Raw genomic sequence first — 10,943 nt, 5'->3', positions numbered from 1 at the left:
AACATGCCCAACCCCCCACTATTACACCCACCCAAGCCCCATCCTGCAACCTAAGAGGTATGTATCAGATGCTCAACATGCTCTGCTCACACCTACTGTGATGATCCGAGGCCTAAACCACACAAAAACAACACTAGACACTATGGAACACAGTGTTTACTATCTCATCCTGGAATATACAAGGTCTGAGATCATCTGCCTTTGGCCTAAAGAGCAGGAACCCAGACTTCATCAAAGAAATTGGAAAATGAAGACATTGTCGTCCTACAAGAAACATGGTATAGAGAAGACTGTTAGCCCTCTAGGTTACAGAGAGCTGTATTAGTCTGTGGTGACCTTAATACCAGAACCAGACACCCTCAAGCCCACAGGGGGACAAACACTTAGTAAGATGGCGCCGACAGATATGGCAGCTCTGCTTCTAGCTCCTAAACAACTTTTCAGTATTTAGTTTTTTGTGTGTTATTTATTACATTTTTAGCACAGAATTGTTTTGTTTGTTCTAACATACAGCCTGAAAGAACTTTTTTATATCAGTGAGGTGGTAACTTGCCATCATTAAGACCAGGAATACAACTTTCCTGAATGGGATCCTTTGTTTGTACCCCCCAGGCAACTGAACTTATTCCAAATTCTGCTCCAAAACACCACTGGCGGAGAAGAGGAGTGGACTTCTAGTCTGACTCAGGAGGCGTGTACACCATCCACCGCTTCCGAGTATATTACTCACTAATGTTCAGTCTCTGGACGACAAAGTAGACGAGCTCAGGGCGAGGATCTCCTTCCAGAGAGACATCAGGGACTGTAACATACTCTGTTTTACGGGAATCATGCCTCTCTCCAGATATACTTTCCATTCAGTCAGCGGGCTTCTCCGTCCATCAGGCTGACCGAAAGAACTCTCCAGGAAAAAGAAAGGCAGGGGTGTATGTTTCACGATTAACAACTCATGGTGTGGTTGTGGTAACGTACATGAACTCAAGTCCTTTTGTTCTCTTGATCTGAATACCTCACTATCAAACGCCGGCCACATTACCTCACCGTGATGGCTCTCAAGGCAAAACACTGGACTTTGTGCAAAACTGGAAACCGTATATGTCCTGAGGCCAGGGACTTTAATAAAGAAAATCTGAAGAAACCGTTACTGAAGATCTCTCCGGTGCGTATCGAGCACTCTACTCCCCTTCCCTGCGTGGCTACAAGGCCTCATCCTCCGTTCTGCAAATCAGATCATGCCTTCATTTTGACCCTCACGGACACTGAAGCCTCGCTTCCGGGCAAGCCATACATCTTCTTTTTCCTTTTCAAGGAAAACACAGAGCCACCGACACGGGCCACCGCCACTCATGAAGACTGTGACCTCTTATTCTCTGTGGCCAATATGAGCAAGACATTTAAGCGTGTCGACCATCGCAAGACATCTCAAGCCAGAATCCTCAGAGCATGTGCTGGCTGGTTTACGGACATACAGTATTTCATCTCATCATGACAGCCTAGTTAAGGATCATATCACCACCACTTTACCTGATACCCTAGACCCAGTACAATATGCATACCACCCCAACAGATCCACAGATGACACAATCGCCATCGCACTGCACACTGGACATTCAGAGACTTGCCCTGAAGTCACTCCTGCGTTGTCTTGGCTGTGTGCTTAGGGTCGTTGTCCTGTTGGAAGGTGAACCTTCGCCCCAGTCTGAGGTCCTGAGCGCTCTGGAGCAGGTTTTCATCAAGGACCTCTCTGTACTTTGCTCCATTCTTCTTGGCCTCAATCCTGACTAGTCTCTCAGTCCCTGCCGTTGAAAAAGGTCCCCAAAGCATGATGCTGCCACCACCATGCTTCACCATAGGGATGGTGCCAGGTTTCTTCCAGACATGACGCTTGGCATTCAGGCCAAAGAGTTCAATCTTGGTTTCATCAGACCAGAGAATATTGTTTCTCATAGTCAGAGTCCTTAGGTGCCTTTTGGCAAACTCCAAGCCCACTGTCATGTGCCTTTTACTGAGGAGTGGCTTCCATCTGGCCACTCTACCATAAAGGCCTGATTGGTGGAGTGCTGCAGAAATTGGTGTCCTTCTGGAAGGTTCTCCCATCTCCACAGAGGAACTCTGGAGATCTGTCAGAGTGACCATCAGGTTCTTGGTCACCTCCCTGACCAAGGCCCTTCTCCCCCGATTGTTCAGTTTGGCCAGGCGGCCAGCTCTAGGAAGAGTCTTGGTGGTTCCAAACTTCTTCCATTTAAGAATGATGGAGGCCACTGTGTTCTTGGGGACCTTCAATGCTGCAGACATTTTTTGTTAGGCTAGTTAGTTCTCAACTAGCCTAACCTGGTTAAATAAAGGACTTGTTCTCAACTGGCCTGCCTGGTTAAATAAAGGACTTGTTATCAACTAGCCTACCTGGTTAAATAAAGGACTTGTTCTCAACTAGCCTACCTGGTTAAATAAAGAACTTGTTCTCAACTAGCCTACCTGGTTAAATAAAGGTGAAATAACATAAAATACACCTGAAGAACCCTTTTTTCTGAGAGTGTAGGTAATAATCTGTAGTCAGGTGGTCATTAGCAGGTAATGATGAGGTCTTAACTATGACCAGTAGGCTACACAATATAACACATTATATAGAGGCAGTGGTGTAAAGTACTTAAGTAAAAAAATACTTTAAAGTACTACTTAAGTAGTTTTTGGGGGAATCTGTACTTTACCATTTACATTTTTGACAACTTTTACTTTACTACATTCCTCAATAAAATAATGTACTTTTTACTCCATACATTTTCCCTGACACCTAAAAGTAATCGTTACATTTTGAATGCTTAGCAGGTCAGGAAAATGGTCCAATTTAAGCATTTAAAGAGAAAATCCCTGGTCATCCCTACTGCCTCTGATCTGAAGGACTCACTAAACAGAGAACATCCCTGGTCATCCCTACTGCCTCTGATCTGGAGGACTCACTAAACAGAGAACATCCCTGGTCATCCCTACTGCCTCTGATCCGGAGGACTCACTAAACAGAGAACATCCCTGGTCATCCCTACTGCCTCTGATCTGGAGGACTCACTAAACAGAGAACATCCCTGGTCATCCCTACTGCCTCTGATCTGGAGGACTCACTAAACAGAGAACATCCCTGGTCATCCCTACTGCCTCTGATCTGGAGGACTCACTAAACAGAGAACATCCCTGGTCATCTCTACTGCCTCTGATCTGGAGGACTCACTAAACAGAGAACATCCCCTGGTCATCCGTACTGCCTCTGATCTGGAGGGACTCACTAAACAGAGAACATCCCTGGTCATCCCTACTGCTTCTGATCTGGTGGACTCACTAAACAGAGAACATCCCTGGTCGTCCCTACTGCCTCTGATCTGGAGGACTCACTAAACAGAGAACATCCCTGGTCGTCCCTACTGCCTCTGATCTGGAGGACTCACTAAACAGAGAACATCCCTGGTCGTCCCTACTGCCTCTGATCTGGAGGACTCACTAAACAGAGAACATCCCTGGTCGTCCCTACTGTCTCTGATCTGGAGGACTCACTAAACAGAGAACATCCCTGGTCGTCCCTACTGTCTCTGATCTGGAGGACTCACTAAACAGAGAACATCCCTGGTCGTCCCTACTGCCTCTGATCTGGAGGACTCACTAAACAGAGAACATCCCTGGTCGTCCCTACTGCCTCTGATCTGGAGGACTCACTAAACAGAGAACATCCCTGGTCCTCCCTACTGCCTCTGATCTGGAGGACTCACTAAACAGAGAACATCCCTGGTCATCCCTACTGCTTCTGATCTGGAGGACTCACTAAACAGAGAACATCCCTGGTCATCCCTACTGCCTCTGATCTGGAGGACTCACTAAACAGAGAACATCCCTGGTCATCCCTACTGCCTCTGATCTGGAGGACTCACTAAACAGAGAACATCCCTGGTCATCCCTACTGCCTCTGATCTGGAGGACTCACTAAACAGAGAACATCCCTGGTCATCCCTACTGCCTCTGATCTGGAGGACTCACTAAACAGAGAACATCCCTGGTCATCCCTACTGCCTCTGATCTGGAGGACTCACTAAACAGAGAACATCCCTGGTCATCCCTACTGCCTCTGATCTGGAGGACTCACTAAACAGAGAACATCCCTGGTCATCCCTACTGCCTCTGATCTGGAGGACTCACTAAACAGAGAACATCCCTGGTCATCCCTACTGCCTCTGATCTGGAGGACTCACTAAACAGAGAACATCCCTGGTCGTCCCTACTGCCTCTGATCTGGAGGACTCACTAAACAGAGAACATCCCTGGTCATCCCTGCTGCCTCTGATCTGGAGGACTCACTAAACACAAATGCTTCATTTGTAAATGATATTGGAGTGTTGGACTCTAAACACCATCATAGTGTTTAGAGGCTAGAGAGAGGAAACACCATCATAGTGTTTAGAGGCTAGAGAGAGGAAACACCATCATAGCGTTTAGAGGCTAGAGAGAGGAAACACCATCATAGTGTTTAGAGGCTAGAGAGAGGAAACACCATCATAGTGTTTAGAGGCTAGAGAGGAAACACCATCATAGTGTTTAGAGGCTAGAGAGAGGAAACACCATCATAGCGTTTAGAGGCTAGAGAGAGGAAACACCATCATAGTGTTTAGAGGCTAGAGAGAGGAAACACCATCATAGTGTTTAGAGGCTAGAGAGAGGAAACACCATCATAGTGTTTAGAGGCTAGAGAGAGGAAACACCATCATAGTGTTTAGAGGCTAGAGAGAGGAAACACCATCATAGTGTTTAGAGGCTAGAGAGAGGAAACACCATCATAGCGTTTAGAGGCTAGAGAGGAAACACCATCATAGCGTTTAGAGGCTAGAGAGAGGAAACACCATCATAGTGTTTAGAGACTAGAGAGGAAACACCATCATAGTGTTTAGAGGCTAGAGAGAGGAAACACCATCATAGTGTTTAGAGGCTAGAGAGGAAACACCATCATAGTGTTTAGAGGCTAGAGAGGAAACACCATCATAGTGTTTAGAGGCTAGAGAGGAAACACCATCATAGTGTTTAGAGGCTAGAGAGAGGAAACACCATCATAGCGTTTAGAGGCTAGAGAGGAAACACCATCATAGCGTTTAGAGGCTAGAGAGAGGAAACACCATCATAGCGTTTAGAGGCTAGAGAGGAAACACCATCATAGCGTTTAGAGGCTAGAGAGGAAACACCATCATAGTGTTTAGAGGCTAGAGAGAGGAAACACCATCATAGTGTTTAGAGGCTAGAGAGAGGAAACACCATCATAGTGTTTAGAGGCTAGAGAGGAAACACCATCATAGTGTTTAGAGGCTAGAGAGAGGAAACACCATCATAGTGTTTAGAGGCTAGAGAGAGGAAACACCATCATAGTGTTTAGAGGCTAGAGAGGGAAACACCATCATAGCGTTTAGAGGCTAGAGAGGAAACACCATCATAGTGTTTAGAGGCTAGAGAGAGGAAACACCATCATAGTGTTTAGAGGCTGAGAGAGGAAACACCATCATAGCGTTTAGAGGCTAGAGAGGAAACACCATCATAGCGTTTAGAGGCTAGAGAGAGGAAACACCATCATAGTGTTTAGAGGCTAGAGAGGAAACACCATCATAGTGTTTAGAGGCTAGAGAGGAAACACCATCATAGTGTTTAGAGGCTAGAGAGGAAACACCATCATAGTGTTTAGAGGCTAGAGAGAGGAAACACCATCATAGTGTTTAGAGGCTAGAGAGGAAACACCATCATAGCGTTTAGAGGCTAGAGAGAGGAAACACCATCATAGCGTTTAGAGGCTAGAGAGAGGAAACACCATCATAGTGTTTAGAGGCTAGAGAGAGGAAACACCATCATAGTGTTTAGAGGCTAGAGAGAGGAAACACCATCATAGTGTTTAGAGGCTAGAGAGGAAACACCATCATAGTGTTTAGAGGCTAGAGAGAGGAAACACCATCATAGTGTTTAGAGGCTAGAGAGGAAACACCATCATAGTGTTTAGAGGCTAGAGAGAGGAAACACCATCATAGTGTTTAGAGGCTAGAGAGAGGAAACACCATCATAGTGTTTAGAGGCTAGAGAGGAAACACCATCATAGTGTTTAGAGGCTAGAGAGAGGAAACACCATCATAGTGTTTAGAGGCTAGAGAGGAAACACCATCATAGTGTTTAGAGGCTAGAGAGGAAACACCATCATAGTGTTTAGAGGCTAGAGAGAGGAAACACCATCATAGTGTTTAGAGGCTAGAGAGAGGAAACACCATCATAGTGTTTAGAGGCTAGAGAGAGGAAACACCATCATAGCGTTTAGAGGCTAGAGAGAGGAAACACCATCATAGTGTTTAGAGGCTAGAGAGAGGAAACACCATCATAGTGTTTAGAGGCTAGAGAGGAAACACCATCATAGTGTTTAGAGGCTAGAGAGAGGAAACACCATCATAGTGTTTAGAGGCTAGAGAGAGGAAACACCATCATAGTGTTTAGAGGCTAGAGAGAGGAAACACCATCATAGCGTTTAGAGGCTAGAGAGAGGAAACACCATCATAGTGTTTAGAGGCTAGAGAGGAAACACCATCATAGTGTTTAGAGGCTAGAGAGAGGAAACACCATCATAGTGTTTAGAGGCTAGAGAGAGGAAACACCATCATAGTGTTTAGAGGCTAGAGAGGAAACACCATCATAGTGTTTAGAGGCTAGAGAGAGGAAACACCATCATAGTGTTTAGAGGCTAGAGAGAGGAAACACCATCATAGTGTTTAGAGGCTAGAGAGAGGAAACACCATCATAGTGTTTAGAGGCTGAGAGAGGAAACACCATCATAGTGTTTAGAGGCTAGAGAGAGGAAACACCATCATAGTGTTTAGAGGCTAGAGAGAGGAAACACCATCATAGTGTTTAGAGGCTAGAGAGGAAACACCATCATAGTGTTTAGAGGCTAGAGAGAGGAAACACCATCATAGTGTTTAGAGGCTAGAGAGAGGAAACACCATCATAGTGTTTAGAGGCTAGAGAGAGGAAACACCATCATAGTGTTTAGAGGCTAGAGAGAGGAAACACCATCATAGTGTTTAGAGGCTGAGAGAGGAAACACCATCATAGTGTTTAGAGGCTAGAGAGAGGAAACACCATCATAGTGTTTAGAGGCTAGAGAGAGGAAACACCATCATAGTGTTTAGAGGCTAGAGAGAGGAAACACCATCATAGTGTTTAGAGGCTAGAGAGGAAACACCATCATAGTGTTTAGAGGCTAGAGAGAGGAAACACCATCATAGTGTTTAGAGGCTAGAGAGAGGAAACACCATCATAGTGTTTAGAGGCTAGAGAGAGGAAACACCATCATAGTGTTTAGAGGCTAGAGAGGAAACACCATCATAGTGTTTAGAGGCTAGAGAGGAAACACCATCATAGTGTTTAGAGGCTAGAGAGAGGAAACACCATCATAGTGTTTAGAGGCTAAGAGAGGAAACACCATCATAGTGTTTAGAGGCTAGAGAGGAAACACCATCATAGTGTTTAGAGGCTAGAGAGGAAACACCATCATAGTGTTTAGAGGCTAGAGAGAGGAAACACCATCATAGTGTTTAGAGGCTAGAGAGAGGAAACACCATCATAGTGTTTAGAGGCTAGAGAGAGGAAACACCATCATAGTGTTTAGAGGCTAGAGAGAGGAAACACCATCATAGTGTTTAGAGGCTAGAGAGAGGAAACACCATCATAGTGTTTAGAGGCTAGAGAGAGGAAACACCATCATAGTGTTTAGAGGCTAGAGAGAGGAAACACCATCATAGTGTTTAGAGGCTAGAGAGAGGAAACACCATCATAGTGTTTAGAGGCTAGAGAGAGGAAACACCATCATAGTGTTTAGAGGCTAGAGAGAGGAAACACCATCATAGTGTTTAGAGGCTAGAGAGGAAACACCATCATAGTGTTTAGAGGCTAGAGAGAGGAAACACCATCATAGTGTTTAGAGGCTAGAGAGAGGAAACACCATCATAGTGTTTAGAGGCTAGAGAGGAAACACCATCATAGTGTTTAGAGGCTAGAGAGAGGAAACACCATCATAGTGTTTAGAGGCTAGAGAGGAAACACCATCATAGTGTTTAGAGGCTAGAGAGGAAACACCATCATAGTGTTTAGAGGCTAGAGAGAGGAAACACCATCATAGCGTTTAGAGGCTAGAGAGGAAACACCATCATAGCGTTTAGAGGCTAGAGAGAGGAAACACCATCATAGCGTTTAGAGGCTAGAGAGGAAACACCATCATAGCGTTTAGAGGCTAGAGAGGAAACACCATCATAGTGTTTAGAGGCTAGAGAGAGGAAACACCATCATAGTGTTTAGAGGCTAGAGAGGAAACACCATCATAGAGTTTAGAGGCTAGAGAGAGGAAACACCATCATAGTGTTTAGAGGCTAGAGAGAGGAAACACCATCATAGTGTTTAGAGGCTAGAGAGAGGAAACACCATCATAGTGTTTAGAGGCTAGAGAGAGGAAACACCATCATAGTGTTTAGAGGCTGAGAGAGGAAACACCATCATAGCGTTTAGAGGCTAGAGAGAGGAAACACCATCATAGTGTTTAGAGGCTAGAGAGAGGAAACACCATCATAGTGTTTAGAGGCTAGAGAGAGGAAACACCATCATAGTGTTTAGAGGCTAGAGAGAGGAAACACCATCATAGTGTTTAGAGGCTAGAGAGAGGAAACACCATCATAGTGTTTAGAGGCTAGAGAGAGGAAACACCATCATAGTGTTTAGAGGCTAGAGAGAGGAAACACCATCATAGTGTTTAGAGGCTAGAGAGAGGAAACACCATCATAGTGTTTAGAGGCTGAGAGAGGAAACACCATCATAGTGTTTAGAGGCTAGAGAGAGGAAACACCATCATAGTGTTTAGAGGCTAGAGAGGAAACACCATCATAGTGTTTAGAGGCTAGAGAGAGGAAACACCATCATAGTGTTTAGAGGCTAGAGAGAGGAAACACCATCATAGTGTTTAGAGGCTAGAGAGAGGAAACACCATCATAGCGTTTAGAGGCTAGAGAGAGGAAACACCATCATAGTGTTTAGAGGCTAGAGAGAGGAAACACCATCATAGTGTTTAGAGGCTAGAGAGAGGAAACACCATCATAGTGTTTAGAGGCTAGAGAGAGGAAACACCATCATAGTGTTTAGAGGCTAGAGAGGAAACACCATCATAGTGTTTAGAGGCTAGAGAGAGGAAACACCATCATAGTGTTTAGAGGCTAGAGAGGAAACACCATCATAGTGTTTAGAGGCTAGAGAGAGGAAACACCATCATAGTGTTTAGAGGCTAGAGAGGAAACACCATCATAGTGTTTAGAGGCTAGAGAGGAAACACCATCATAGTGTTTAGAGGCTAGAGAGAGGAAACACCATCATAGTGTTTAGAGGCTAGAGAGAGGAAACACCATCATAGTGTTTAGAGGCTAGAGAGGAAACACCATCATAGTGTTTAGAGGCTAGAGAGGAAACACCATCATAGTGTTTAGAGGCTAGAGAGAGGAAACACCATCATAGTGTTTAGAGGCTAGAGAGGAAACACCATCATAGCGTTTAGAGGCTAGAGAGAGGAAACACCATCATAGTGTTTAGAGGCTAGAGAGGAAACACCATCATAGTGTTTAGAGGCTAGAGAGGAAACACCATCATAGTGTTTAGAGGCTAGAGAGGAAACACCATCATAGCGTTTAGAGGCTAGAGAGAGGAAACACCATCATAGTGTTTAGAGGCTAGAGAGGAAACACCATCATAGTGTTTAGAGGCTAGAGAGGAAACACCATCATAGTGTTTAGAGGCTAGAGAGAGGAAACACCATCATAGCGTTTAGAGGCTAGAGAGGAAACACCATCATAGCGTTTAGAGGCTGGAGAGAGGAAACACCATCATAGCGTTTAGAGGCTAGAGAGGAAACACCATCATAGCGTTTAGAGGCTAGAGAGGAAACACCATCATAGTGTTTAGAGGCTAGAGAGAGGAAACACCATCATAGTGTTTAGAGGCTAGAGAGAGGAAACACCATCATAGTGTTTAGAGGCTAGAGAGAGGAAACACCATCATAGTGTTTAGAGGCTAGAGAGAGGAAACACCATCATAGTGTTTAGAGGCTAGAGAGAGGAAACACCATCATAGTGTTTAGAGGCTAGAGAGGAAACACCATCATAGTGTTTAGAGGCTAGAGAGGAAACACCATCATAGTGTTTAGAGGCTAGAGAGAGGAAACAGCATCATAGTGTTTAGAGGCTAGAGAGGAAACACCATCATAGCGTTTAGAGGCTAGAGAGAGGAAACACCATCATAGTGTTTAGAGGCTAGAGAGAGGAAACACCATCATAGCGTTTAGAGGCTAGAGAGAGGAAACACCATCATAGTGTTTAGAGGCTAGAGAGAGGAAACACCATCATAGTGTTTAGAGGCTAGAGAGGAAACACCATCATAGCGTTTAGAGGCTAGAGAGAGGAAACACCATCATAGTGTTTAGAGGCTAGAGAGAGGAAACACCATCATAGTGTTTAGAGGCTAGAGAGAGGAAACACCATCATAGTGTTTAGAGGCTAGAGAGAGGAAACACCATCATAGTGTTTAGAGGCTAGAGAGAGGAAACACCATCATAGTGTTTAGAGGCTAGAGAGAGGAAACAGCATCATAGCGTTTAGAGGCTAGAGAGGAAACACCATCATAGCGTTTAGAGGCTAGAGAGGAAACACCATCATAGCGTTTAGAGGCTAGAGAGGAAACACCATCATAGTGTTTAGAGGCTAGAGAGAGGAAACACCATCATAGTGTTTAGAGGCTAGAGAGGAAACACCATCATAGTGTTTAGAGGCTAGAGAGAGGAAACACCATCATAGTGTTTAGAGGCTAGAGAGGAAACACCATCATAGTGTTTAGAGGCTAGAGAGAGGAAACAC

At 44.7% G+C, this 10,943-nt stretch overlaps 1 protein-coding gene across 1 annotated transcript in view; it reads right to left on the bottom strand.

Moving 5' to 3' along the window:
• LOC106563910 (ferroxidase HEPHL1) overlaps positions 1–10,943 on the bottom strand; it is an 80,830-nt gene that overhangs the window by 68,307 nt on the left and 1,580 nt on the right. The window lies entirely within an intron of this gene.

This window comes from Salmo salar, chromosome ssa11, assembly GCF_905237065.1.
Source record: "Salmo salar chromosome ssa11, Ssal_v3.1, whole genome shotgun sequence".
NCBI lineage: Eukaryota > Metazoa > Chordata > Actinopteri > Salmoniformes > Salmonidae > Salmo > Salmo salar.
This window is presented reverse-complemented; position numbering and strand designations above follow the sequence as displayed.